Below are 27,150 nucleotides of genomic sequence, written 5' to 3'. Positions count from 1 at the left end.
GAAGTTCTGGATCTCTGTGGGCCCCAGTCTCTGAGACACAAGTGAACCTCATCTACACACAGCATGGGTTGGGCTTATACCTACTGCCCAGGTGGCAAATGCCTGGAAGGCTCGCCTCCTTCATTAGCTCCTCCCCCTTGGGCCTTCTGGGCCTTTTAACTAAGGTTTTTGCAGCCAAAGATGGAGAAGCTCTATACAATCAACAAAAACAAGACCAGGAGCTGACTGTGGCTCAGATCATGAACTCCTTATTACCAAATTCAGACTAAAATTGAAGAAAGTAGGAAAAACTGCTAGACCATTCAGGTATGACCTAAATCAAATCCCTTATGATTATACAGTGGAAGTGAGAAAGATATAAGGGCCTAGATCTGACAGATAGAGTGCCTCATGAACTATGGAATGAGGTTCGTGACACTGTTCAGGAGACAGGGATCAAGACCATCCCCATGGAAAAGAAATGCAAAAAAGCAAAATGGCTGTCTGGGGAGGCCTTACAAATAGCTGTGAAAAGAAGAGAGGCGAAAAGTAAAGGAGAAAAGGAAAGATATAAGCATCTGAATGCAGAGTTCCAGAGAATAGCAAGAAGAGATAAGAAAGCCTTCTTCAGTGATCAATGCAAAGAAATAGAGGAAAAGAACAGAATGGGAAAGACTAGAGATCTCTTCAAGAAAATTAGAGATACCAAGAGAACATTTCGGGCAAAGATGGGCTCAATAAAGGACAGAAATGGTATGGACCTAACAGAAGCAGACGATATTAAGAAGAGATGGCAATAATACACAGAAGAACTGTACAAAAAAGATTTTCATGACCCAGATAATCATGATGGTGTGATCACTTATCTAAAGCCAGACATCCTGGAATGTGAAGTCAAGTGGACCCTGGAAAGCATCGCTACGAACAAAGCTAGTGGAGGTGATGGAATTCCAGTTGAGCTATTTCAAATCCTGAAAGATGATGCTGTGAAAGTGCTGCACTCAATATGCCAGCAAATTTGGAAAACTCAGCAGTGGCCACAGGACTGCAAAAGGTCAGTTTTCATTCCAATCCCAAAGAAAGGCAATGCCAAAGAATGCTCAAACTACCGCACAATTGCACTCATCTCACATGCTAGTAAAGTAATGCTCAAAATTCTCCAAGCCAGGCTTCAGCAATAAGTGAACCGTGAACTCCCTGATGTTCAAGCTGGTTTTAGAAAAGGCAGAGGAACCAGAGATCAAATTGCCAACATCTGCTGGATCATGGAAAAAGCAAGAGAGTTCCAGAAAAACATCTACTTCTGCTTTATTGACTATGCCAAAGCCTTTGACTCTGTGGATCACAATAAACTGTGAAAAATTCTGAAAGAGATGGGAATACCAGACCACCTAACCTGCCTCTTGAGAAATCTGTATGCAGGTCAGGAAGCAACAGTTAGAACTGGACATGGAACAACAGACTGGTTCCAAATAGGAAAAGGAGTATGTCAAGGCTGTATATTGTCACCCTGCTTATTTAACTTCTATGCAGAGTACATCATGAGAAATGCTGGACTGGAAGAAACACAAGCTGGAATCAAGATTGCCGGGAGAAATATCCATAACCTCAGATATGCAGATGACACCACCCTTATGGCAGAAAGTGAAGAGGAACTAAAAAGCCTCTTGATGAAAGTGAAAGAGGAGAGTGAAAAAGTTGGCCTCAAGCTCAACATTCAGAAAACGAAGATCATGGCATCCGGTCCCATCACTTCATGGGATATAGATGGGGAAACAGTGGAAACAGTATCAGACTTTATTTTTGAGGGGCTCCCAAATCACTGCAGATGGTGATTGCAACCATGAAATTAAAAGACGCTTACTCCTTGGAAGAAAAGTTATGACCAACCTAGATAGTATATATTCAAAAGCAGAGACATTACTTTGCCGACTAAGGTCTGTCTAGTCAAGGCTATGGTTTTTCCTGTGGTCATTTATAGATGTGAGAGTTGGACTGTGAAGAAGGCTTAGCGCCAAAGAGTTGATGCTTTTGAACTGTGGTATTGGAGAAGACTCTTGAGAGTCCCTTGGACTGCAAGGAGATCCAACCAGTGCATTCTGAAGGAGATCAGCCCTGGGATTTCTTTGGAAGGAATGATGCTGAAGCTGAAATTCCAGTATTTTGGCCACCTCATGCGAAGAGTTGACTCACTGGAAAAGACTCTGATGCTGGGAGGGATTGGGGGCAGGAAGAGAAGGGGACAACCGAGGATGAGATGGCTGGATGGCATCACTGACTCGATGGACGTGAGTCTGGGTGAACTCCGGGAGTTGATGATGGACAGGGAGGCCTGGCGTGCTGCGATTCATGGGGTCGCAAAGAGTCGGACACAACTGAGCAACTGAACTGAACTGATCATCAGTTATTTACATCTCTCCACCAAATTACTTCCAGAAGACAGGATTCAATAAGAAAAAGTATGGAGAGCCTGTGATAACAGTAACAGCTAACACTTGTTGAGCGTTTTAGTTGTACTTATGGTATCTCAGAGACAGACTCCTTACAATAACTTTGTAAAGAGAGTGTTAGTATCTCCATTTTACAGAAAAAGAAAACTGAAGTTTAGTGTAAAGTGGAGTACCTGCTTAAGGTCACATGACTAATTGAAGATGAGAGTTTAATTCAAACTGACTCCTCTGTTGAGGAGTCTCACAGCATTAGACTTAAGAGATAACTCAAGGAAAATGCCTACCAGCTGAATTTTATTTACATTCAGATATAATGTAGATTATGCCCCATGGAGTGAGATGGGAGAGAATATATGATATTAAATTTTAGTTTACTAAGCAAATTGGAAGAAAAAATTTAAGTTTTGGGGGGAATGAGCCAGGTAGAATAATAGTATTGACATTAATATAATTTTAAGGGCTCTTAAAATTTAAAAATACATACTGATATTCTTACAGTTGAAATCATTTGGATTTGCTTGCAAATATTACAAGTGGCAAGTAGGTAGGAGTGTCGGTGACACAAGATTGGCCATGAGTTGATAATATTTTTTAAATTTTACTTTTTTATTGAAGTATAGTTGATTTACATTTCAAGTATATAGCAAAGTGATTCAGATATATATGTATGTGTGTATATATACTTTTTCAGATTATTTATAGGTTACTATAAGATATTGAATATAGTTCCCTGCACTCTACAGTAGTAGGTCCTTGTTGTTTATCTGTTTTATATATAGTCTGTATCTGCTAATTCCAAATTCCAAATTTATCCCTGCCCCTCCTTTCCCCTTTGGTAAGCATAAATTTGTTATCTATGTGAGTCTATTTCTGTTTTTTAAATAAATTCATTTGCACCATTTTTTCCAGATTTTACATACAAGTGATATCATATGATGTTTGTCTCTGTCTGACTTACTTCACTTAGTGTAATAATCTCTAGGTCCATCCATGTTGCTACAAATGGCATTATTTCAGAGTTGATAATAATTTGAAGCCAATTTATGGATTTATATGGGCATTCCTTGTAGTAATCTGTGGTTTTTTTGGGATATTCTGGAAAGTTTCCACAATAAAAAATTAGAATGAATGAAACAGCAAACAACTGCATGTCAGGATGGACATTAGCTTTGCTCTTTAGTCACTGAAATGCTACGTCTATGCATATTTCAAGTAATAGCAAGATAACAGAAACACAAGTAGCAACACAATTATAATCATACTTCCCTCCCATGTGCCTAGAACTTTACAATTCACAAGGCCCATACCTGGGCCTACACTGGAGGTATTGATACCACTTTACAAATGGGAAAACTGAGGCTCAGAGGCCCAAGGCGATCTCCCAAAAGTCGCTTGAATCTGCAGCGAGACCAGAGCCACAAAGAGTTCTTTCTGTGTAAAGCAACTTTTCCTGTATGCCCTAAGGAGCAGCAATGCAGGCATTAGAAGGTGCCAGCAATTCAGAGGTGGTAAGTTCCCAGTCTGGACCTTCTCCAGCTCTAGATCTCTGGACGACCTCTTTGCTGGGCCCTCACATGCCATGCCCCAGAAGGGCAGCCTTATAGGCAGATCCAGGGACGCCTATACAACTTGGGGACCAAATTTACAGATACAAAATTAGATAATACTGAATGAGAAAATAAGTCACAATAAATGTCTGGATCCTTGGTGATTTAGGATTCTTCTGAGATCTCTGTTACTCGTAGGAGTGTCAGCATTTTTGTTCTATTCAGACCTTCAGCTAATGGTATGACACCACCCACATTGGGTAGGGCAACCTTCTTTACCCTGTCTACTGATTCCTCCAGAAACACTCTCATAGACACACCCAGAATAATGTTTAACCAAATGTCTGTGCACCCTATGGCCCAGTCAAGTTGATACATAACAGTAGCCATCACACCCTCTGACTTAAACTATCAGAGGGAAATTGTCACCATGATTGGATTGCCATGAAATTGATACACACTGCCCCTCAAAATGCTGCTGCTGCTGCTTCTGCTGCTGCTAAGTCGCTTCAGTCGTGTCCAACTCTGTGCAACCCCATAGACGGCAGCCCACCAGGTTCCCCAGTCCCTGGTTCTCCAGGCAAGAACACTGGAGTGGGTTGCCATTTCCTTCTCCAATGCATGAAAGTGAAAAGTGAAAGTGAAGTCGCTCAGTCGTGTCTGACTCTTCGCAACCCCATGGACTACAGCCTATCAGACTCCTCCGTCCATGGGATTTTCCAGGCAAGAGTACTGGAGTGGGGTGCCATTGCCTTCTCTGCTCAAAATGCTATGGTTCCTTAATGTGATCACATCTCAATCTGAAGCACATGCAAGTCAAGTCTGTAGGCATATCTGCAGCATTTATCAGTGGCACTGGATAAGACACCTCTTGAAACCTTCCTGGAGATATTCTGAATCCTACTGTATTAATCATGTTTTTAGTTTCTGTATTTTACAATTGTTTGACATCTGGAGGCTTTATTGAAGGTGAAGTCGCTCAGTTGTGTCCGACTCTTTGCGACCCTGTGGACTGTAGCCTGCTAGGCTCCTCTGTCCATTGGATTCTCCAGGCAAGAATACTGGAGTGGGTTGCCATTTCCTTCTCCAGGGGATCTTCCCGACCCAGGGATCGAACCCAGGTCTCCCACAGTGGAGGCAGACACTTTAACCTCTGAGCCACCAGGGAAGCTTTAGTCCCAAAGAAACACTGTTTCTAGGACTAGCCAACTTCTGAAAATGTAAACACCTCAGTCTGCAAGCACACCTTTGGTAATTATACCAGCCAACCCAGAGCCCAAACCTGAACCACTCCCTCTATCTGGCTTTTACATTCCAGAAGGCAATATTCCTCGCCCCTAATCATCCCAGGGCCAGACATCAAGACAACGAGGGCAGCCCCTACAGTCCAGAGTCCACTAAAATTATGCAAATTAGCCAGCACCAAACCTGGTCAGTCTGCTCCCCCTGCCTCATGAAAATCACACCATAGGTTTTGCCCATGAAAAGTGAAAGTGTTAGTCACTCAGTCGTGGCCAAGTCTTTGCAACTCCATGGACCATAGCCCTCCAGGCTCTTCTGTCCATGGGATTCTCCAGGTAGGAACACTGGAGTGGGTAGCCATTCCCATCTGCAGGGGATCTTCCCAACCCAGGGATCAAACCCAGGTCTTGATTCTTTACCATCTGAGCCACCAGGGAAACCCAGGTTTTGCCCATGCTTTCCCCTTAATTTGCCTGCCTCCTGACCAATCTGGGTGCTTCCCCATGTGACCCAGTGCGGTGGAGCAGGCCTCCTGTTCCTAGGGAACTGGGAGTGAAAGCTTCGTCTTTCATGGCAGTCATCTCCTGATGGGCTGGCCTCACCATGCCTGATTGAAAACAAATCTCAGGTACATTTTAATATACTTACACTAAAATGCATTCACTACTATTCAGTCAGATGGAAGATTTTACATGTTTAACAAATTTTGCTCTGCTCCTCCTTACAAATCCACTCAGCTATCAGGTGGCATTTTAAAAGCAATTTAATTATGTATTATTGTTGAATGCTATAATTATGTGAATGAGTGGGCCAAATTTTACAATTAAATAACACAGCTATGGTATGATTTTTTAATGCAATAATCACTCCTGAAGAATACAGCATGGGGCCTTCCTTTCTTTTGTCACACTCTTTCACCTGCAGTATCGAAACAAGATATCTTCTCCACCAAGGAAAGTTCTCATCTTTTTTACTCATTTAACCTTGATAGAAAGGGAAGTGCCATCAATTAGAAGTGCTCAAAAAACATTGTCTAAGCTATATTTTTATTTACAGATTTGTCTCCTACACATAAGGTATTCAGATTAAATTACATTTAGCAACACTAAAAGGGCAAGTATATCTTTATGGAAAGAGTTACATGAAATTTGCATCATCACAGTTCTGCTATAGCTAAGAGTGTTTCCACAAGTATGCATGGCATACTTGCTACACACAAGGACTTGTGCTGACACATAGCAATTTCCCCATCTGCCCTGGTCCCATTCCCAGTCTAGTAGCTTTAGATGCTAACGGAAGAACAGCAGAGCTTGCCAGCTGCTAATGATGGAGGCCAAGAGCAAGGTGAGCCCAATTTCAGGGGAAAGTTTTGTTTTTTTTTTAATGTTAGAAGGTCTAATTTAAATACTGGAAAATTAAAGGTAATGAGATGTGTGCACATCTTTTTTCCCTAGCTTGAAAGTGTTTATGTTTTCCTCCATACCCAATACAGTTTTTCTGAATGAAGTTCTACTTTCATTCATCATGTATACATCTGACATGTAAAGGTACTAAATAAATCCAGCCATCTGTTAATTCACTCTATGGCCCGAACATTTGTGTCCCAAAAAAATCCACATGTCGAAATGTTAACTCCCAAAGGTTATGGTGTTAGTCAGGAGGTGGGGCCTCTGGGGTTGATTAAGTCCTGAGGGTGGAGCCCTCAAGAATGGTATTAGTGCCCTTATAAAAGAGGGTCCAGATAGGTCCCTCACCCCTTTTACTATGTGAGAACACAAAGAAATGACATCAGCCCTGACCCAACCATGCCAGTACCTTGATCTTGGACTTCCCAGGCTCTAGAACTACAAGAAATAAATTTCTGTTGTATATAAGCCAGTTAGTCTTTGGTACAGGCTGCCTAGGTGGCTCAATGGTAGAATCCACCTGCCAGTGCAGGAGACACCAGTTTGATCCCTGGGTCTGAAAGATGCCCTGGAGAAGGAAATGGCAACCCACTCCAGTATTCTTGCCTGGGAAATCCCATGGACAGAGGGACCTGGCAAGCTACAGTCCATGGGGGTCACAAAAGAGTCAGAAATGACTTAGCAACTAAACAGCAGCAGCAGTCTGTGGTACCACAGATCCCCTTATTCACAGCTTTGCTTTCCATGGTTTCAGTTATGTACAGGGAATGGCAGTCCAAAAATATTAAATGGAAGATTTAAGAAACAATTCACATAGTCAAGCCTCCATGCTACTCTGAGTGGAGTGACGAAATTTCCTACCATCCTGCTGCATCCCACGTGGGACATGACCTCCCTTCATCCAGCTTACTCCACCAGTTAGTCACCTAGCGGCCACCTCAGCTATCAGATAAACTGTACTGCAGTGCTTGTGTTCAAGTTACCCTTCTTCTGCTTAATAAAGGTCCCAAAACACAAGAGTAGTGATTCTGACAATTTGAATAAGGCCAAAAAAAGCCATAAAGTGCTTCCTTTAAATGAAAAGGTGAAGGTTTTCAATAAAGGCGGGGGGGGGGGGGAACCCCATGCTGAGATTGGTAAGTGGTATGGTAAGAACAGACCTATCATGAAACTGTGAAGAAGAAGAAATTCATGCTAGTTTGCTGTCACACCTCAAACTGTAAAAGTTACAGCCCCAGAGTGATACGTGCTTAGCTGGGATGGAAAACTAAATTTATATTAAATTCATAAATACGATATTTTGAGAGATGATATTCACACAACTTTCATTATACTACACTGTCCTAATTGTTCTATTTTATTCTTATTGTTAATCTCTTATTGTACCTAATTTATAAGTTAAACGTTATCACAGATGTGTAGGTAGAGGGAAAAACAGTATATACAGGATTCGGTACTACGCATGGTTTCAGGAATTCACTGAAGAGGTCTTGGGACATATTCCCCCACCAATAAGAGGGGGCTACTATATTTGTTATAGGGGCCCAAGCGGACTAAGGCAGTGACTGAGATCTTATCCTTCATTATGACAGGAGCTGTGCTGGATGCTGGGAATAGAATAGTGAACATGTCACATCAGGTCCTTGTGCTGACAGAACTTGCATTCTAGTGGAATGGAGAACACATTAGTCCCTCACCCTCCACTATAACACCTTCCTGAAATGCTCCCTCCTTCCGTTTCTTCATCTTAGCCATGGCCCAAAGTCCAGCCCAAGTCCCAGCTTCTGTAGTGCCTCCAGCCAGGCTGGTCTACAAACTGTGGTACCTCTCCTGCCCTTCTTAGAACTTTCTTGTGGTCATCGTTTATTTGCTGGCATTTTGACGCATCTGTTTTCCCAGAGAGTCTAAAACTGCCTGATGGTTTGAGACTCTGGTTCAATGGTTCAAGACTCTGGTCCCATCTATCTTCACAACACTAATGGAGTATCTGAATCCTTCTTGTCATCTCTTGGGTCCAGACAGTCGGGGGCAGCAGGCAGAAAACCTCTGTACCCTACCAAGAGTGTAGCACTCTCTAGCCACCTTCTCAGGAACAGCTGCCAAAAAATGAGGCACCTGTATTTTTCACCACCTACATCATCTCTGGATCGGTGGGGAGGAAAGCTGGCGTTGGTTTCCAAACCTCTGGGTTTATATCCCGGTTCTTATACATAACTTGAAGGAGCAAAACGGAATGTAATCAGTAGGAACTAAACACCTCCGGTCTTTTCAGGAGAGAAGAAATAACCAATGACAGTTTGGGGAAACAGACATGATCTGAGCAAGAGATAAAAGACTGGCAGCATTTGGACCGGTGGAGATGCTATGCAAGGGTACACCAAGGGAGATGGAACAGCTTAAGCAAGTAAAAGAGTGGGCTACCACCCTCCAGGCCTCTCCCCAGCCGCCTCTGCTCTCTCCAAGCCCTGAGAGCTCACCGGTGAGATGGGCATCAGCTGGCCTCCCTGGTTCTCTGGCTTCCAGGTGGAGTCAGCCAGTGGGAGGCACCAGTAGATTAGAGGATGGGAAAAGAATGAAATTAGGATATTTGTTGCCCGGACCCCTCCCAAGCAGGCTTCGGCTCAGCAATACTGGATTGCTCCAGCCAAAGGCCTTGGCTCTTGTGGGGTGGCCCTCTTCTCAGCTACAGTTTTTTCCCAAGGTGCCAGTAATCACTCCTTCTGCTTGCTTCTTCATGCCCCAAATCAATACATTTGCTTCACTACTCTTGCTGGTTCCCCTTAACCCTGCCCACACCTTTGTAAACAGTTGTTTCATTAAACCCTCTTAACAGCCTTGAGCATGCCAAGTATTTCCCAAGATTCTGACTAATAAGCTGGGAAGGCCAACCAGAATTGACTGACATTGAGAGGAGTAGATAATAAGGAAACATCACAGTCCAATTATAAAGGGCCATGCTAGCAAACTGAGGCTTTATACTGAAAAACAAAAAATAAATAAATAAATAAATAATTTTAAAAAAAGAAAAACAAAAAAAAAGTTTTAAGAAGTGATAGAACAGAGGAGGCAGCTTTGAAAAAATGGATCTAGTGTCAGGGAGAAATTAAATCGGAGAGGCAAAACCAGGTCTGGAAATCAGGAAACTAGTGCAGAGGTCCAGGTGTAATGATAAGGGCCTAGTACAGTGTTAGCATTAGAAATACAAATAAAAATTTAGATAAGACAGAGAAAAGGGAAAGAGAATGATTGAATGAGAGGTAGGAAGGGCCCCTTCAGGAAAACAAAACAAAAGCCAACGTTGACATCTAGGCAGCTGAAGAGAGAGGAATTGTTTGGGCAGAAACAGGGAAGTCTAGGCCAGGGCCTGTCTGAGCTAGTCTGGGACAGTTAAGAGATTTAGGAAACAGAATCACCTAGAATGAGCATGGCACACCTGTGGGCAAGGAAGAAGGGAGTCTAAAGGGAAGAGGGAGAAAGAAGACTGGGTGGGCATACGTTAAGTAAGGTTTGGGGTTGGAAGCTTAATCCTAGACAATAGTCATCTAATCTAAGGGTCACAAAGAAGCAACCTGCAGTCCCAATGCAGACCAGAGCTGTGTTTTGTTTGACTCACAAATTCTGCCTAAATTCTGAATTAGTAATGTGAGAACATTACTAACCCAATATTAAAAATTTTGAATATGCCAGGTGGCGCTACTGGTAAAGAACCCACCTGCCAATGCTGCTGCTACTGCTGCTGCTGCTGCTAAGTCGCTTCAGTCATGTCCGACTCTGTGCGACCCCATAGACAGCAGCCCACCAGGTTCCCCAGTCCCTGGTTCTCCAGGCAAGAACACTGGAGTGGGTTGCCATTTCCTTCTCCAATGCATGAAAGTGAAAAGTGAAAGTGAAGTCTCTCAGTCATGTCTAACTCTTCGCAACCCCATGGACTGCAGCCTTCCAGGCTCCTCAGTCCATGGGATTTTCCAGGCAAGAGTACTGGAGTGGGGTGCCATTGCCTTCTCCAACCTGCCAATGCAGAAGACATAAAAGACACAGGTTCAGTCCCTGGGTTGGGAAGATCCCCTGGAGGAGGGCATGGCAACCCACTCCAGTATTCTTGCCTGGAGAATTCCATGGACAGAGGAGCCTGGAGGGCTACAGCCCATAGGGTTGCAAAGAGTCGGACACAACTGAAGGGAGCACGCACACACACCTTCAAAATTCCAGATCGCTGGCCTCTCTGACAACATTAAGCCCACATTCTCCCATGTCAGCTCTCAGTTGGAACTGCCCATCTCTAGATTGGTCACTGCCCATCTACACCCTGAACGAAATTAAAGCTCACCCAGCCCCACAGAGCCAAGATTTGTATTTGTTACTGCTCAGCCCTGGCTGCGTGTGAGCTGTGGTCCCTGCTAACGGCAATGAGAGCCCTTGAAGTTCTTAAGGAAACTGAAGAAGACCCCACGAGGGAGTTAAGGGGATGACTTAGAGCAATTCAGTTGAATTCAGCATTTTTGAGTGTTTACTATGTGCTAGGCACTGTGCTACGCACTGAGCTGCCCGGGATAAGAAGACCAGGGATATACAGATCATTCAGTAGCTGATTCAGAAATTTAGGAACCAGCCAGGGTTTGGAATACACATGAGAAGAGAGACGAAGGTGTGAATCCAAAACCGACGTTGAAGCCATGTTTGTGACAAATTAGCCACAGCGGATAAAGAAGGAAGGATGTGAAATGGGACCTTGCTCTGGGTGGCTATATGGAAGAGAGGGTGTTAAGTGCAGCAAAGTGCAGCAGAGGTCCAAAGCACCAGGGGAGAGAAGGAATCCACACCCTCTGAGAACCTTGAGAGCCAAAGGAGTGGAGCCCACCGAGGGATTATACAGGCAGCACCCTTCCTCTTGGCTCACCTCCCCTTGAGTAATGGCATCGCCTGTGTGTTCAGGAACTGGATTACTATTTTGTTAACAAATAAAGAAAATGGAGCAACCTTCATTTAGGCCTGCAGGGCCATGTCAGAACTCTACCGCTAGAGCTGTTGCAATGTCAAATGTTTGTTTAAACATTAAGCTGTGAGACTAGTGCTCTAGGTGTGGACCAGGAGCAAACAGACCCAGGAAACAATCCCACACAGCTCCTTGATGATTCAGCGCTTAGAATTGCATTGGGGTTCTTTAGTTCTCTAACTCTTTAGGAGGGAACTGTAGGAATTTTCTTTAAAGAATTGCTGATTAAGAGTTACTAATGAGGACGCAGCAATGAAACACTGGCTCCCTTTGCTGCTGAGAAATTTCCTACCAGTTTCCCTAGCCTATATACATTTTACAGTCAGAAAGCCTTATAATAGGGAAGGACTGATGATTTCCCCAAACCATATATTAACTAAGCAGAAAACAGAAACTCTGTTCATGGGAGGGAAATCAGCTCACACTACAGCTCCAGAAAAGGGGAAAATGTCAGTCAATTGGATTGCTGCAACTGAAAATTTTCAGGTTTTGACTGAATTATATGGGGGGAAATGCCTTGATTCCTTGCTTGCTTGACCTCTCATGTTCTAGTGCATAAAACATCACAATTTGGCTCCCCTTTAACCCCACCATTCACAGTTGGCCTTCAGTCAAGTAAGTATACTGAAGGTTTCAACATATGCATAAGCCTGTGCATGTCCATCTGGGGACTGTAGAGCAAGGCACACAGGACAGCGGGAGCCTAACATAGAATTAATTTGCTTCCAGTCACGCAGCAAGGATCCAGCTTTGCCTTGGTCTCCTGAACCCACTCAATGATCACAATAAAAGTATGCATCAGCCTCAGGAGTGCTGTGATTCCCACTCAGAGTTTCACATACAAGAAGACTCTGAGGAATGGAGTTTCATTATAAACAGGGACTGGCCAATTTGTCAGGCATATTGTTGCCTGGAATCCAGCATGTGAGGTCTTAACAGAATGAGAAGGGACTCTTTAATTATAAGTTATACAAGTGTTCTTTGAATGTGATTGAAGAGATGCCAAATTCAATCCTTTAATGGTTAAGACAGAATGAGGGGTGCCAGGTAACAGGTGTACCAGGTTCCTCAAGCTCGTGTCTTTCCTACATCTAGATTAATGACACAGTTGCCCACTACTGCATGAGCCTTGTGTGAGGATATGTCAGCAGTCAGAGACCCAAAGCCACATTCCAGGCAGTGCCAGGTAGAGCTCATCCTTAACTATTCCGGGTTATGTTTTCTTCAACAATGGAATAAAGGATTGAATTGCATAGGTTCAAAGGTCCCTTCCTTCTCTAAACGTTGTGATCCTCTAAATGAGGGGGAAAGGGAAACAGGTTCACAAGCAGATAGTCAAATGGGAATACTTGTTCTACTAACTCTTTAAACTGATTGGGCTCTGAATTATTGCAGCAAAGAATGACAAGGGTTTGTTGCCAGGGCTTGAACATAAACAGAATAGGAACCATATCTCCCTTTATGTTCCCCCAAGTCTGACCATGATTCACTGGGAGTCGCTGTGCACTATCCCAGAAATAAGGAAAACATCAGAAAAAAAAAAAAAATCACCGAAGGTTTTCTATGTGACAGGACAGGTTATGTCTTCACATAATTTCTCACAACAACCTGAGAAGTTGGTATTATTACCCCTGTTTTATAAGTAAGGAAACAGACACTGTGGAGCCATGAGCAAGTCACAACCACTTTGAGTCCATTTCCAGAAGAGTAAAATAAGTCACTGCGTCCAGCTGACTTTAAAGGCCCCTCCTTCTCTGTGACTCAAAACAAGCTTAGGTTTGACCTCCTAGACCTTGAAAGGCTCGTGATTACCACGCAAACCCAGTTGGCCAGAAAAGAGGATGTCTAGTCCCCTACCTCGAGCACCATTCACAGGCTTACAGAAACACAAAACCACGTCTACTAAACCCAGAACCTCCTTGGAATGCTCTCACATTCTGTACTGTAAGCAAGGTGATTATTAAAACCCATTATTTTCCTATGAAGACATCATGGGCTGCCTTAAAGCGAACTGCCAAGGAAAAGAGAAAGTACATAGAGTGAAATCACTATAGGCCCCAGAAGTTAAGAGACTGGTCCCCGGATAAAAACAGAGGTATCTTCTCTCCATTACTGTAGATAGGGCTGGAGCTTGCTGCATGAAATGAAAGCTCCCTGACGACCAAGCTAGGGTCAAAACTTGGAAAATCATTATGATTAGAAAGGAATTACCCCATGGTCCTTAAGAATCATCACCAGCACCATCAACCCGTCACCCACCACGCAATTATAAAGCATCTGCTCTGTACATGGCTCAGCAACTAGGCTGGTCATTTGCTTAAGATGTCAAGTTCTGTTTTTTCCTAACTGTCAGGATCATGAAGGGGAAGAAGGCCTTAACAACCTCAGACAGGATCCAAGGGACAACACAGAGTGTCTCCAGAAAGAACATATGAGATTCTCTTGGGTAGGTAAGGGAGAGGGGTCCTAAGAGAAACTGAAGGACCTGCTGGGATCACGACTTAGAATAGAGTGCCCAGATCTATTTACTTGCTAGAGCTGCCCTTAAAAACAAAACCAAAAAAAAAAAAAAAAAAACCAAACGAGAAAAAAAGAAAAATGGCTAAATGACAGAAATTTATGTTCTAACAGTTCTGGAGGCTGGAAGTTCAAGATCAGGGTCCCTTAGGGCCCTATGTAAAGTTTGATATATTAACCAACTCTTTTCACTTTGATATTCCTAGTTACCCTGAGAGTCAACCCCACTCAGGCAACCAGACATGTGGCACGGAGGGTTCATCCCATGGATCTGCAGAACCAAAGGGTCAGGTGCTTAACCTTTTGTTTTCAAAGGGCAAAGTCCAGATTTAATTAGTCCGCCTCATCAGGCTATCCTACAGCAAAAATTGAATCAGAAATGTCAGTGGCTCCGCCAAAGAAAACTTATTTGAGCTGAGCCTTCCTCCTCCATCTTTTAGCAACATCATTTGGAACATAGAGCCTTGAAGGTCAGTGTAACCTTCAAGAAAGAGCTTGGAAGGAAGAAAGAGCTCACATTCCATCTAACATTCCTCAGCCTGTATAGTATTCTGCTCAGGCTTTCATAACAAGATACCACAAACTGGGTCGCTCAAACAGCAGAAATTTATTTCTTACTATTCTAGAAGCTGGAAGTCCAAAACCAAGGTGTCAGCATGTATAGTTTCTCCTGAGGCCTCTCTCCTAGGCCTGGGCCTCCTTACGTCCTCATGTGGTCTTGTCTCTACATGCAGCCCTGGTGTCTTTTCCTTTTTTCATAAAGATACTCATAATGGATTAGGGTCCTACCCTTATGATCTCATTTAACCTTAATTCCCTTTTTAAAGGCCCTCTCTCTGAACAGTCAGATTCTAAGATATAGAGATTAGGGTTTCGACATATGAATTTTTGAGGGGATGCAATTCAGTTCATAATATCAGTATTTGCCCCTTCCAAAGTTGCGGCCATAGAAAGCCCCAGTGTGCTCTAAATTTACTGTTCTTTACCAAGTTCTCTCCCCATCTTTCCACCCCAACTTAGCAGTTTTACAAAGTAAATCACAGGGGTCCCTGGCTGAGTCTGATTTTCTTCTTCCTATTAACATCCACATTTATTGGATTACATAGACTTTTAAGGCTGGGCATTAAGAAGCAGCTAGCTGGCTTTAGGTCTAATCTGGCCAGCCTGTAGCAACTTCCATTTACTGCTCCCACTTACCAAATCTTTAAGGGTCATAGAGGAGTTATGTAATGTGCAATGGGGCAGGGGAAGGTGAAAAGAAAAGAGGGAAGAGAAATGTGCCACTGGGCCCGGAAATGCCTCATCATGGGTCAGGCTCCACTCCCTATAAGACAACTTCCTGTGTTACATCACATCAAATTAACGAGCCTAGACACAGGTAAGATGGAGGAGAAACTGTTCTCCAAAAGAGTTCTAGTTTCCTATAAACATCAAGTTTCATTTTCTCTGGCAGAACACTAGTCACAAAGACCCACACAGACCCAAGGGCCCTGACTGACATTTCAAGCATTCCAGCTCCAGATGTGTTCAGCCACTAGGAAAAAGAAACCCCAGATTATTTTAAGCAGAGTCATTTCACAAACCACCAGCTGTCCCCTGGATAAATTCTGAGTGTTGTAGTTGTAGTTACAAGCAATAATTTCCAATGTATTTATTCATTCAAAAAATATTTATTGACTAATTTCTGGAGAAGGAAATGGCTACCCATACCAGTAATCTTGCCTGGGAAATCCTATGGACAGAAAAGCCTGGAGGGCTACATTCCATAGGATGGCAAGAATGGGACTGGACTCAGTGACTGAACCACCACCACATTCTATGTACCAGGGCTGGGGACAAATGGCAATGGCTTGGGGTCCAGAGAGGGACACAAGTTCTAGTAAACAGTACTTATTTCACTCCTTTGTGCCAGGTATAGCACTGGACACCTTAAATGCAAGGGAAAGTATGATTGTCTCCACGGTACAGTGAAGAAGTCAAGGTGAAAAGAAGTCCGAAAGACAAGCTCATGCTGCTAGTCAGTGGAAGCATCAAGAGCAGAAGTCATGTGACCTGACTTCCTGGGCAGTACCTTCCTCTTAACCAGGAACTTGCATAGAAAATAAACATTTACATCTTCATCTTCACTAATCTCTAACTAAAATTTAGCACTTTCTTCCATTTTAAATAGTGGCTCAGATGATAAAGAATCTACCTGCAATGCAGAAGACCTGGGTACGATCCCTCGCTGGGGACGATCCCCTGGAGAAGGGAATAGCTACCTACTCCAGCATTCTTGCCTGGAGAATCCCATGAACAGAGGAGCCAGGCAGGCTACAGTCCACGGGGTCACAAAGAATCTAACACAACTGAGTAACAAACACTTCATTCTTCTCAGGCAACAAACCTCAGCAGATACATGCAGTACCTATGACTTTATCATCAACAGAAATCACAGATATTTTCTTATATTACAGGCATTACCCAAATCTTGAAATATTATTTGTTACTATTTCAAAATTATGATAGCTATTAGATCCACTGCTAGATGACGTTACTTAATGCATTATTTTTAAAAGGCATATATACTGCTACATCAATCCTCTTAATATTTGGACAAGTGATTTGGAATAGGTTTCCCTTACAACACTCTGCCTTTTATTTTACACCTTCAAAAGCACTGAACCTAAAAGTGGTCCTTAGTTTCCCCAAAACTGCCAAAGTGGTACATGGCACAAAAATGGGTCAGAACCCTACACCACAGCAATGGGCAGCCCAGGCAAATCCAGAGCTCTGCTCCCTGTGTCTTTGAGTAAGAGGCTAGGTTGGAATTTTTATTATTAAAAGAGAGAAACGAAGAGAAAGGAAAGCACCCCAATTTCACCAGAGAACCCTTTCCACCAGTTCCTGTTTAGCACAGGCCCTAAATGCTCTCCATGGCTGGTTCCAGCCATAGCTGAAGGATACTTCTTGAGCCCCCGCCCCTCCATCCCACAGGCTGTGTGGATAAACGGGCCCCACTGCGGGCAGACCAGCAGATGTCACCTCCTACCCCGGGGGGTTGAGAACCCCTTGCGCGCTGGGACCACGCTGGAGTGACACAGTCAACAAGTGGAAGATGCCAGAAATTCCTACACACCAGGGCACCAAGAAATTCCCATTCACAAGACCACGGATACATTGGTTTTTAACCTCCCCTCGCAGGGCAGCAGCTCCACGACCCCAGGACGTCGCAAGACCCGGGTTCCAGCAGGGGCTGCAAGAGCTGTGGATGCGGCGGGTGGAGAAAAAAAGTGTGAAGCGGAATGGAACGCGATGCACAGGGGCCGCGCTGTCCCAGATGCGGGACAGAGCTGGGTTAAAAATCGGCCTTAGGGGTGACCTCTCTCCCCGCCGGGTCCCTTTTCCCTCGCCAAGTGCCTGATATCGGCCGCGGGATGCCTCTTACCCAGAGGTGCGCGGAGCCTCGGGCCACAGCGTTGGCGCAGTAAAAGCTGCCGCTTCCTGCGAGGGCTCGCGGCCTCTGCTGGGGCCCGTGCGGTCCCGGGCGGAGGCTGGAGGCGGGGAGAGCGAGCCTCCCCCCGCTCCCCGGGAAAGTTCCGGAAAGGTCCCACAGCTGCCCCGCCCAGCGCTACAGCCCGGGGAACCAAGGCCAAGTGCAGGCTACACCGGGCTTCCAGCGCGCACGGGGGACAGCCGGGGGCGCGGGTCAGGGGCACTGCCGGCAGGGCAGACTCGCCCCTACCCGCCAGTGCACTGTGCGGTGCAGCTGGGACCCCTTGGTGCCTCAGAGGAGGGCACGGAGGCCACCTGTCGCCCCCCACCCCCCAATCCCGTGTGCCTACACTGTTGCGTAACTGGGAGGGACAAAGGTGAAGGCGGGTCTGTGGATAGAGGCCTGGCGGTTTGTGTCGGGTCCTCCCGTGAGCCCTGTGCTTCTCATCTGGTCCCCAGGGCTGTCCAGAGATACCGCTTTCCCGCTCTTCTTTCACACGTAAAAGGTAACCGAGGCCGAGAGAAGCCCCCAAACTTGCCTTGGTAAGCAGGCGCCAGGGCAGCGCTCTCAACCCTAGGATGGAGGTCACGGTAAGCAGGCTTTCAGACACTAATCTCCACGCAACGTTGGGTCCTACTTTCATGAATGGACATTTTCAATAGGCTGCTCTAAGTAGGTGTGAAACGCAGGTGAGTAGTTCTCCACTACGTCAGATCTAGAACGCCTTTTTATAACATATAGGATGTCCAGAAGTCTTACTGCAATTTTTTTTATTCCAATGATGCAATCTTTATTTTAATTAAAAATACAGAGTGAAGTAAGCCAGAAAGAAAAACACCAATACAGTATACTAACACATATATATGGAATTTAGAAAGATGGCAATGATGACCCTGTATGCAAGACAGCAAAAAAGACACAGATGTGCAATTTTAAGCTTTAATAATTTCAGATGTGAGTTAACAAACTTTCCTTTTAAAAGTGCCTTGAAAGGTTTATTTCTTTTACATTTCATTCTGTGAATTTTGATTAATCTCTTTTGAATTTTTTGTTTCAACCAACTTTTTAAGGTGAAATCCTAGCAAACCAAAAATTGACGCAATCACAGAGAAGTAGGAGCCTAATAAGGTTGAACTTCTGAGCTCCTCCCTCTGGTTTTGTCTTGTTAGGTTTATCTATTGAGGTAACCCTGGCTTATGGCATCTGGTCCCATCACTTCATGGGAAATGGATGGGGAAAGAGTAGAAACAGTGTCAGACTTTATTTTTTGGGCTCCAAAGTCACTGCAGATGGTGATTGCAGCCATGAAATTAAAAGACGCTTACTCCTTGGAAGAAAAGTTATGACCAACCTAGATAGCATATTCAAAAGCAGAGACATTACTTTGCCAACAAAGGTCCATCTAGTCAAGGCTATGGTTTCTCCTGTGGTCATGTATGGATGTGAGAGTTGGACTGTGAAGAAGGCTGAGCGCCGAAGAATTGATGCTTTTGAACTGTGGTGCTGGAGAAGACTTTGAGAGTCCCTTGGACTGCAAGGAGATCCAACCAGTCCATTCTAAAGGAGATCAGCCCTGGGATTTCTTTGGAAGGAATGATGCTAAAGCTGAAGCTCCAGTACTTTGGCCACCTCATGCGAAGAGTTGACTCACTGGAAAAGACTCTGATGCTGGGAGGGACTGGGGGCAGGAGAAGAGCATGACAGAGGATGAGTATGGCTGGATGGCATCACCGACTCGATGGACGTCAGTTTGAGTGAACTCCAGGAGTTGGTGATGAACAGGGAGGCCTGGCATGCTGCGATTCACAGGGTCGCAAAGAGTCGGACACGACTGAGCAACTGAACTGAACACTAGTTTATGTGTTCCACTTCTGTCCCTGTATACCCCACAGCACACTTACCACCAAAAATTGTTTCCATCTGTCTAATTTTTTAATCCATCCAACACTGTGTCTTTCAATATGTGAATTCAATCCATTTACATTAAGGATGATTATTGATAAATGAGGACTTAATATTGCCATTTTATCCTTTATTTTCTGGTTACTCTACATCTCCATTGTTCCTTTTCCTTTTGTTTCTGACTGCTATTTTAGTTTTGGTGTTTTTCTGTGATATTTTTGTCAGTTTCCTCTTTTTTTTTTTTTTAATGTTTCATGTCTCTGCTCTAGATTTTTGTTTTGTGGTCACCATGAGGTTTGTATAAAATGTCTCATAGGTAAAATAATCCTTCTGCTGGTAGTATCTTATCTTTATTTACCTATATAGGCTTCTTCCTTTTCCGTCCCCTTCTTTTTGTTTCTGTTGTCTCACATTATCTCTTTACATTGTTACAAAGTTGAAGTATACACTAGTTGTTTTTTTTTTCTGCTCTCCTCCTTAACCTTTATGCTATAATAGTGTTTAAAATCTAATCTTCTTGAGAGTTGCAATTTTCTGGTTCTATGTATCACCTTGCTCAAAGTTTTATGTATTTTGCCTTTCTGTTTTCTGGTAGAAGAGCTCCTTACAAGGCTTCTTATAAGGAAGTGTAGTAGTGATGAACTCCCTCAGTTTTTGTTTGCCTTCTCCTTTATATGGAATGACAATTTTACTGGATAGAGTATTCTTGGGCAACAGTTTTTAATCTCTCAATATTTTAAGAATGTCATTCCACTTCCTCCTGGCCTGCAGGGTTTCTGCTGAGAAATCTGCTGGAAGCCTAATAGGGGTTCCTTTGTATGTTACCATCCTTTTTTCCCTAGTTGCCTTTAAAATTCATTATTTTAAAAAAATAATTAATTTTTGGCTGTGCTAGGTCTTTGTTGCTGCCAGTGTGCTTTCTCTAATTGCAGGCACTACTCTCCATTGTGGTGCATGGGCTTCTCGTTGCCGTTGTTTTTTGTGGTGGAGCACGGGCTCTAGACCACCAGGCTTTCACGGTTGTAGTGCACAGGCTTTGTTGATCCATGTGGGATCTTCCCGGACCAGGGATCAAACCCATGTCTCTTGCATTGGCAGGTGGATTCTTTACCAGTGAGTCACCAGGGAAACCTCTAAAATTCATTCTTTGTCATTGACTTTTGACAGTCTGAATGTGTCTTGAAGAAGGTCTTTTGGCATGTGTATTGGATGCTCTCTTAGCTTCACAGACTTGTATATCCAGTTCCTTCCCCAGGTTTGGGAAATTCTCAGGTATTATTTAAATTCTCTGCTCCCTTCTCAAGCTTTTCTCTCTGAGATAGTCATTACCCTAATGTCACACTTCCTAAAAGAGTCAGATAACTCTCACAGAATTTCCTCATTTTAAAATATCTCATTTCTCTTTCCTCTTCCAGTTGTATCATTTCTAGATTTGTCCTCAAGCTCACTAATTCTTTCTTTCATATGGTCTGCTCTATTTCCGATGCTTTCTCTAATACATTCTTTATCTCATTTATTGAGTTATTCAGCTCCAAAATTTGTCTGGTTCTTTTTTTTAAAGTTGGTGGCTCAGAGGTTAAAGTGTCTGCCTGCAATGCAGGAGACCCAGACTCCTGGGTTGGGAAGATCCCCTGGAGAAGGAAATGGCAACCCACTCCAGTATTCTTGCCTGGAGCATCCCATGGACACAGGAGCCTGGTGGGCTACAGTCCACGGGGTCGCAAAGAGTCGGACGCGACTGAGCGACTTCACTTTCACACTATTTATGGTGAAATACTTCTGTTCATTAATTTTATTAGTAAGCTCATTGAACTGCCTGAGTTTTCGTTTAGCTCACTGAGTTTCTTCACGAGAGCTACTCTGAATTCTCTACCAGTGTGACTGCAATATTCTATGACATTAAGTTTGGTTTCTGGAGAACTGTCATTTTCAATTTGTGGTATGTTGTTACTGTGGTTCTTTATGGTGCTTGATGCATAGTTCTTCTGCCAGTGCATTTGAAGTAGCCCAGTGGTCCCCAACCTTTTTGGCATTAGGTGCCAGTTCCATAGATCATTTTCCATTGACCAGGGGGGGCGAGGAATGGTTTCAGGATGATTCAAGCACATTACATACATTTACTGTGCACTTTGTGTGTGTGTGCTCAATCACTCAGTCATGTCCAACTCTGCAACCCTGTGGACTGTAGCCTGCTGGGCTCCACTGTCTATATAATCTTCCAGGCAAGAATACTGGAGTGGGATGCCATTTCCTACTCCCAGGGATCTTCCTGACCCAGAGATCAAACCTGCATCTCTTGCATTGACAGGCAGACTTTTTATACCACTTTGCCACCTTTTATTTCTATTATTACATTGTGATGTATCTTGAAATAATTATATAGCTCACCATAATGCAGAATCAGTGAACTTGTTTTCCTGCAGCTGTAAACACAGATGAAGCTTTACTCGCTTGCCCACTGCTCACATCCACTGCTCACCTCCTAAGAGGCTATGGACCAGTACTGAGGGTTGGGGATTCCTGAAGTAGCCAACACCTTTCTGCCGGATTCTAACAATTCAACAGATTAGAAATTAAAGGCGTTTCTTTTGTTTTCCTGTAGGTGGCACTACAGCATAAGTTTTTGGTTTCTTTTCCATGCACTGCTTCTGATAAATTATACTCAAAAATCAGTACTTTGCACTCTCTACCACTTCCGTCAGAGATGTGGCCCTATGCCCTCCTTATCACATCTGTTCCTCTGGGGTCAGTGTTGCTGGTGTGGCTGCCTGTGCACCAGGACACTAGGCTCCTCTGTTTCACCCAGGATCCCCTGAATCACAGGCTCCATCACCACTGAGGGGCGGACAGTGGGAGCAGGCCGGGGATGGGCGGGTGCGTCTGCCATGTGGTGGTGTCAGGTTCGCAGGTGGTAGACCAGGGGGCTGGAGCCATCGGCACCTCAGCAGCTACTGGGCCGGTGCCCCATGTACAACTGCCACTGCAGCCCAGCTTCTTGTGCTGCAGGCACTGCCATGGGCAAGGAAGCCCAAGTCATGTGTCTGCCTCCCCTGCCACTGGAGGGTTCTCTGGGGCTGCAGTCTCAGCTGCCATGGCTGGAAGGCCAGGATTACAGGCACCAACTCCACTGGTACCTCGGTTCTGCCTTTTCTCTGTGTTACAGTCAAACCACCTTTCTTTTTTTTTTCATACTTAATGTTAGGGCAAGAGGGAACACCAGAAATCATGCAAGACAATTACCTGTGTGTGGAATTATCCACACAGCACAGGAGACTGGCATTCCTGGCTCCCACTCTCTAAATGCCAATAGATTATTTCCCAGTCATCTTGACAAAAATGTCCTTGAGTGTTTCCAAAATGCCCTACCTCACCTCCTAGTCTCACCATTTGAATGACATTGGAACATTCTCTAACACCATACACAAAAATAAACTCAAAATGGATTAAAGACCTCAATGTAAGGCCAGATAACTATAAAGCTCTTAAGATAAAAACATAAGGAGAACACTCTTTGACATAAATTGCAGCAGTATCTTTTTGGATCCACCTTCTAATGAAAATAAAAACAGAAATAAGCAAATAAGACAATTAAACTTAAAAGCTTTTGCACAGTAAAGGAAATCATAAGCAACAATCCATAGAATAGGAGAAAATATTTGCAAATGATACAACCGACAAAGGATCAATCTCTAAAAATACAAACATCTCATGTAGCTCTAACCCACTCCAGTGTTCTTGCCTGGAGAATCCCAGGGACGGCAGAGCCTGGTGGGCTCCCATCTATGGGGTCGCACAGAGTCGGACACGACTGAAGTGACTTAGCAGTAGCAGCAGCATGTAGCTCTTCTAAAAACACAATAAAAAAAAAATAGGCAGAAGATCTAAATAGATATTTCTCCAAAGAAGACATACAGATGGCCAACAGGAACATAAAAAGACGCTCAACACTGCTAATTATTAGGGAAATGCAAATCAAAACTACAGTGAGGTATCACCTCACGCCGGTCAGAATGGCCATCATTAAAAAATCTAGAAACAATAAATGCTGGAGAGGGTGTGGAGAAGGGAACCCCCCGGCAGTGTTGGTGAGAATGTAAATTGGTATAACCACTATGGAGAACAGTATGGAGACTCCTTAAAAAACTAAAAACAGAATTGCCATATGATCCAGCAATCCCAATCCTGGACATATATCCAGAGAAGAACATAATTCAAAGAGATACTTGTACCCTAGGGTTCATTGTAGCACTATTTGTAACAGGCAGGACATGGAAGCAACCTAAATGTCCATCAACAGAGGAACTGATAAAGAAGATGTGATACATATATATGAAATGGAATATTTCTCAGCCATAAAAAGCATGAAATAATGCCATTTGCAGCTACACTGATGGACCTAGAGATTATCATACTAAGAGAAGTAGGTCAGAGAAATAAAAATATCATATGATATCAGTTATGTGTGGAATCTAAAAAAAAAATGATACAGATGAACTTATTTACAAAACAGACTCACAGACTATGGAAACAAATTTATGATTACCAAAGTGGAATAAATTAGGAGTTAAATTAGGGATAAATTAGGAGTTTGGAATTGGTAAACAGACACTAATATGTATAAGCTAGATAGTCAACACAGACCTACAGTATAGCATAGGGAACACTACTCCATATTCTGAGTAGAGTTTCAGAAAGGAATCTGGGGAAAAAATGGATATATGTATGACTAAATCACTCAACTGCTGCCTGAAACGAACACAACATTGTAATTCAGCTATGTGCATGCTCAGTCCCTCAGTCATGTCAACTCTTTGCGACCCCATGGACTGCAGCCTGCCAGGCTCCTCTGTCCGTGCAATTTTCCAGGCCAGAATACTAAAGTGGGTTGCCATTTCCTACTCCAGAAATCAACTATACTCCAATATAAAATTTTAAAATTAAAAAGAAAAGGAGCAGCAGCCCTGGTTTGAACCATAAAAAAGCAGCCTTGGTTTAGATGGGAAGGATGCAGATAGGAAAGAACTACAAGAGATGTGCTGTTTGTGCATGGTTTGAGGTTGCTGGGTGTGGGGTCAAATTCAGACTTTAAAAAGATGTCCTGAGAAGATCCCACATGCTGGAGACTTCTACCTATATTTATCCTATTATCTTACCCAAGACCTCTCTTTATCCTTTGAAGAAGAGCCAGGACTAGAACATCAGACAGCCAGGAAGGGGGCTGAGACTTCTCTCACTCACTCTGTTATTCTTTCACCGGATGAACGATCCTTTGGTCCCTCTCTGCTACACCACAAGCAAACCCTGTGCCTACTGCCTGGCCACACACTGTTGAAAAACTCAGACTCGGTTCCTATCCCTGTGGGACTTGCAAAGTAGTGAGAGTGCACTTTGGAAGCTGGGAAACTAGGAGACGCCCTGCGGACGGGTGGGAAGAGGATGTGATAGGCAGTGACAGTTGGGGCTGGCACTAAGAGGAACACACCCCAATTCAAGAGCATCCAGGAGAAGGAGTAGTAAGCTGACAGGGCTCTGGGAGGATACACAGGCTTGTGAGCAGGAAGGGCCGGCAACAGGAATGGATGGGCGGGCGAGGGGAATAGAACAGAGACATGCACTCCCTGGAGCATAGGAAAGGGAAGGCGCAGGAGGAAAAGCATTGTGAAGGGGCTGTTTCTGCAGGCATGCAGCTTAAAATAGTACCCTCTGCTTTGCTGGATCCACAAGCCCCATCTCGTCCCTTCCTGGTAGCAAATTCTTCCCTTGGTGAGTAGCTAGAGAAGGAGCTTCAGGCCTTGGGCCCAGCAAACCCTCCCTAAGCTCCCTAGCTGAGACAGCAGCCCAGCTGACGGGGAGCAGTCATGTGGGAATGGGAGCTGGGGGTGAGTTCCTACGGTAGGGACCAGAGTGTTCATCCTGCTAGACCACTGCATTCTCAGAACTGGAGCGGGGCGGGCAGTCACACAGAGCATGATGACTGTGTACCATACAAGGCTTTTCTTTTTCAAGGCAGACTAACTCCTCGCAAATGTACCATTTTCCTCACAGCCATGCTGCATGTCAAATAAGAACTAAAACTGTTATCCGGCCACAGGGTGGTTAGAGTTTCCTTATCTGTTACAGAGAAGATGAAGTTGTTTTTCAGACTAGAAGCACTAGTGCACGTGGAGGTGCTTCCCAAGCTACAAAGGACTCTTCATCAGCACTCTTGGCTGTAGGCAAGAAACAGCTCTGGATAACTTATGCAGAAAGAGGATGTATAAGGGTTCTCAGGGGTTCACAGAACTATCAAAATGACAAAGTAATAATGGCAGGAAATGTGCACAGGAATCACTGAACTTCTACAAAATCAAAAAGCAGAAAACACAATGCCATCTTTCATCAGGAACAGCCTGGCTGCCCCTTGAATACTCCCACTGCCTTCACAATTCACTCTAGAGTGAGTGACACAAATATAAAGGGAATGAGAATTCAAGTCCTCCTGGGAGTGTCCACTGACCAAATCTATGTCATAGGCCAGCTGGCAGAGGAAGGAGAGAGCATACATGGGCCTTCTGACTTCCACCTGGACTTTTATGATGAGTATCTCCCCCAGACCAGAAAAGGGATTGAAAACTAGGTTCCCAAAAGGGAAAAGGAAAATGTCAACTCTAGGCCCTGTAAATATTAGATCTTATTATATAGTTTTATACTTATATAAGCAAGGTGGTGTGATAGTAAAAAACACTCTGCCCTAGAGCAACAAAGACTTCTGCCAAATACATGTAGATTAGCGTGCTGGATAATGAAGGCATGGCTTGGGCAAGCTCAGACTCTCCATCCAAAGGGATGGAGGACATAAGAGAAAGACTGGATCTGGAATCAAGCCTTTCTCAGAAACTAAGCTTCAAACTCAGTTATGGAAAACTTTTGCCTGGATTTCCTCATCTGTATGATAGGAATAAATCTGTCCTCCTACCATAAAGAATAAACATTATGTCTTTTGGGCCACAAAGCCCTCAGAGTATGTGGAACTATGAAGACCAGAGGTTATCTTTGGGTTCATACACCACCACTCTCAGAATGAGTTGGTGTGCCTTGGTTAACTGTATCAGTAAAATGGGTATTTTTATGAGTACCTACCTCATAGTATACTTATGAAAATTAAGAGTTAATATATAGAAAGTGATTGGTACCATATCTGGCATAAAATAAGTATTCAGGAAGGAAATCAACCCTGAATATTCACTGGAAGGACTGATGCTGAAGCTAAAGCTTCAGTACTTTAGCCACCTGATGCAAAGAGCTGACTGATGCAAAAACCTGACTGATGCAAAGAGCTGACCTGATGCAAAAACCTGATGCTGGAAAGATTGAGGGCAAAAGGAGGAGGAGGCAACAGAGGATGAGGTCGACTCAATGGACATGAGTTTGAGCAAACTCCGGGAGAGAGGGAAGGACAGGGAAGCTTAGTGTACTGCAGTCCATGGGGTCGCAAAGAATCAGACATGACTTAGCAACTACACAACAACGAATGGTAGTCACCAAAATAACTACAGCTTTATAGGTATTACTGCTACCCAGTGTTCGGATAGGCATTATATAAGGAGTTGAAGAGAAAGTAGTTCAACAGGCCTGCTCTAAGACAAATGAAATAGTATGA

General features: G+C 43.9%; 1 protein-coding gene across 1 annotated transcript in view; it reads right to left on the bottom strand.

Moving 5' to 3' along the window:
* The window catches only part of SQOR (sulfide quinone oxidoreductase), a 53,260-nt gene extending 35,572 nt beyond the window's left edge, over nt 1–17,688 (bottom strand). The window contains exon 1 of the mRNA XM_068965577.1: nt 17,562–17,688. The gene's annotated coding sequence lies outside the window, so the exon portion shown is untranslated. The remainder of the gene's footprint in view (nt 1–17,561) is intronic.
* Nucleotides 17,689–27,150: the final 9,462 nt, after the last annotated feature.

Source organism: Capricornis sumatraensis, chromosome 2 (assembly GCF_032405125.1).
Source record: "Capricornis sumatraensis isolate serow.1 chromosome 2, serow.2, whole genome shotgun sequence".
NCBI classification, from domain to species: domain Eukaryota; kingdom Metazoa; phylum Chordata; class Mammalia; order Artiodactyla; family Bovidae; genus Capricornis; species Capricornis sumatraensis.
This window is presented reverse-complemented; position numbering and strand designations above follow the sequence as displayed.